The sequence below is a fragment of the Leucoraja erinacea genome, unplaced genomic scaffold (assembly GCF_028641065.1).
Source record: "Leucoraja erinacea ecotype New England unplaced genomic scaffold, Leri_hhj_1 Leri_450S, whole genome shotgun sequence".
Taxonomy (NCBI): domain Eukaryota; kingdom Metazoa; phylum Chordata; class Chondrichthyes; order Rajiformes; family Rajidae; genus Leucoraja; species Leucoraja erinaceus.
Genome location: NW_026576351.1, coordinates 44,280 through 48,153, shown reverse-complemented (window position 1 = coordinate 48,153; position 3,874 = coordinate 44,280). Strand labels below are relative to the sequence as shown.

The 3,874-nt window shown below is 47.5% G+C and overlaps 1 non-coding gene across 1 annotated transcript; it reads right to left on the bottom strand.

Moving 5' to 3' along the window:
- Positions 1–515: 515 nt before the first annotated feature.
- Positions 516–587, bottom strand: trnag-ucc (transfer RNA glycine (anticodon UCC)). Its single transcript has one exon. It is a non-coding gene; the product is annotated as a tRNA-Gly (tRNA).
- Between the last annotated feature and the right edge of the window lie 3,287 nt (positions 588–3,874).

The following is a 3,874-nucleotide window of genomic DNA, read 5'->3' as shown; positions in this document are numbered from 1 at the left end:
ATTGGAGACAGAGGGATCCAGAAATTGAAGAAATGTGTAGGAGATGGTACAGGGGACTTGGTGAAGATCGGTATGGACATGAGGTGTCTGTTTCTGTTCCCTATGACAAAACGACATTTTCAGTGCTGACGAATAGAGCGAAGTTCACGCTCGGGGGAGGGGGTTGAGAGACTACACGGGTATCAAGAGATCCGTTGGTGATGGACTGAGGTCATTTAGTCTGAACAAGCCTCGTGGGCATGTTGTCATGTGTCCTAGTTTGATCTGGGCAAATGGAAAAAAGTGAGCAGCAGACATCAATTTACCGGGAAAATAACGAGGGAATGAATTCCTACACTGATCCATCCGCCAGTGAACAGGGAACACCAATTAACCAAAATGAGATGGCATCGCCATCCATGGAAATGATCTAACTCAAATGAATGTACGTCAAAATAGCGGAATACACTACTGGGCACTACGAGTTCTGGAAGAGGTTGGTAGTTTCAACATCAGGAAATTAAAATTCTTCAAACTGCGATGGCCGGGAATCGAACCCGGGTCAACTGCTTGGAAGGCAGCTATGCTCACCACTATACCACCATCGCCGCATGATGCTGCGGGAGGTAAGTGTACTGGATAGCTTCTATTGCTGTAGCTCGATCATCAATCCCGGCGCTGATTTCCGACGGATCAGTTTTCGACCTCGGCCATTTCTGTCCACTTGATGTCCCCATTCGCCGGGGGACCGGAGTTGCACTGGACCTAGTGATTATTCAACCGGAATCCGACTGAAATGATAGTCCACATCTGCAACAGATCTCTCTACATCTGCCTCTCACGTCAAGGACCACGAAATTAAATAATGTTTATCAATGTTGCAACGAGGAAATACAGATGCTGGTTTACACAAAACGACACAAAATACTGGAATAATTCAGCGGGTCGGGCAACATCTCTTGAGAGAGCGTTAGGTGATGTTCAGGTCGAGGCCTTCTTCGGACTGAGATTCTACATTCAAAACACGTAACACACCCTTCCAAAATAACTATCACTTTCTAGCCCACCATTGCCGCACCTTTACCATGGTGCAACTCGATGATTCAGCCGCTCTTTGCATCCACAGTCTTCAACCTTATCTTCCCTAAGCCCCGCTTTGCCCGCTTCCATCTCATTCTTTGCCCGCTTCCATCTCCATCGTATTTGCCTCTGTCTGTCCAAATGAACTAATCTCCACATACCTCGATTCCACCTTGTTCCCTTGTCCATTGCTAGCGCCAACCGGTTCTAAGGTCAAAGTCAAAGTCAAAGTCCTCCATTCCTTCCCTTTTTAGAGAACGAATGTCCAGAAGTGGAGTAAGATTCGATCTCGGACACCACAAATACGCACAGCACGATGAACTGGAATGGAACGCGCTCCATGATACCAAAGAGCGGCAAAGGACCTGCTGCAGATGGAAGGCAGACGTGTTCAGGATTCCATCGGCAATTGGAGAACCGAACCGTCGACAGTGCGGTGTGATTCTGTGACTTGATCACCAGGCCCGCTATTGCTTTCTAACGAAAACAAAAACACAATAGGACTCGTAGTTCCGTTTACACTCGTTTAAAAAAGAGAAACCACATCCGTAGGAAAGAATTCAACACGAGCATGTCCTTTAATGAGCGATGTTTCGAAGAAGAGGCCGAGAGCAGATGAGTGAGACGGTGAGAAGTGAAAGTCTGAAATGTGCAGGTTTTCGGTGAATAAAAATCTAAAGGCATGAACATTGAATTCTCACATTTTAGGTAATCAATCACGCCCCCACTTCCCCAACCTGTGCTCCAGCTGGACTCGCACCAATTTCTCCCCGATCGACCCCCCCCCCCCCCCCCCCCCTCCCCTTGCACCTACATTCCTTGCTCTGCTTCTCAAAACAGAGTGCACAACTTTTCTTCCTTCATAGTGTTTCGTATCCCCGCCTGTCACGCGGGAGACCGGGATACAATTCCTTGATGAGGGAATAGTTTTTCTCTCTCTCAATATAACCGGTATTCCAGGTCGTGTTTTGAACATTTTGATTGAAAAATGGTGATAGCCACAAGAATCTAGTTATTGAGGTGATCGTTTGTTTGAACATTCAGAATTAACTTAAAACAGAAAAAGGTTCTAAGCCCCACCATATCAATTTCGTACATTATGCCAAATTAACCTAATCTGTTGGCCACATCCCTCCATTCCCTGCATATCCATCTACATATATGCAATATTTGTGAACGCTACTATGTTGTCTGCCACCAACACCAGCCCTAAGAATGCGTACCACAATTCTGTGTTTAAAAAATGGCCGAACACATATCCATTATATTTTCCACCTCCCACTTCAAAGTGGTACCCTCTCGTCATTGAAACATCCACCCTGGGATAAAGGTTCTGAGTGTCGAAAATATCTATATTCTCATAGCTGTATATACGTGTATCAGGACTCAACCTCCAACGATCAGATGAAGCAATCCAAGTCTGTCACACCTTTGCATGTAGGCAATGCCCCTATTCCAAGCAGCATTGCAATAAATCTCGTATACGCCGCCTCCAGAGCCTCCACATTGTTCCTGTAATGGAGCGACCAGTTCACTTAACGAGAGACTCAAAATGAGGTCCAATTAACGGGCTGCGTTGTGACTTCCTCATTGTTATCTTCAGTCCCAACAAAACTATATGCCTATCAACCAGTTTATCTATTAGCGTTGCCATTTTCAGGCAGCTAAGACCACAGGGTCTCTCCGCACATCAGTTATTGAAATGTTGCCATAAACGTTCCCCTTTAATTCGACATTCCTAAGTATAACTCACAGTTTCTCGGATTAAACTCCATCTGTCACCATCTCCCACCCTCCTCCATACCCGCAGATGATCCTTATCACGCTGAATGCTTTGACATCTTTCCTCACTAGCGGCCACTGCACCAATCCCACTGTCGTCTGCAATCTCTCTCACTAACCCATCTGTACAGATGTCAAATTCACTCATACATTGGGCAGTGCGGACTGTAGTGAACTCGAGACGGAAGATACTCCCAGTATCTTACCGCAGAATTCATACTCCTTTCCCCTCGTCCCGACACTCATGTCCTATCCCCATTTCACCTTCGGCCCCACGTGTCATCTCCACCCTGCTACCTTCCAACCATATCACCACCTCCCTCGTTTTAGATTTCACTCCACTTTACCTGATCTGATTCCCTTTCTCAATCTTGTTTTTTTTACCTCTAGTCTAGTTCATTGATTGCACCTATCTGCCAGTTAACGCCCCACCACTGCGGCCACTTACCACCTGCCTGACATATTGCACCCCTTATTTTTTCCAGTTTTACCCTCCCTTACATAATCAATGTGAAGAAGGGTCACAATCCAAAACGCCTCCTGCCCATTCTCTCCACAGGTGTTGCCCGACACGCTGAATTCCTATAAAGCGTTGTGTGTTTCGTCGAGATTCTAGCATCTGCAGTTGTTTGAGTTTCCATCGGTGTCAAAATTAGATCCAGAGATGGCTACCAGCTTCTCTTAATCCACTTCATTCGCTTCTCTCCCTCTAACTACCACCCCCCCCCCCCCCCCCCCCCCCCCCTTTGATAGTATGGTTATAGCCACAGGAATGCTACAACGTAGGGTGTGACATTATTTGTGAGCTTCAGGAATTGGCGTTCGGAGCCCCCGCATTCGCCGCTACGGGCGGCCCGTCGTTCGGGCCCTCTCGCCGAGATGAACATCCTCAGCGGCTTGGAATCAGAATCGGCCACTTCCTACCGGAGTCCGCGTCTCCCAAACTCCACAGGCCGAGCTGGGCGGAGATTCAACGCCGGCGGCCCTCGGCAAAGGGTCCCAGAAATCAGCGCCGCCCGCGCTTGGAGCTCTC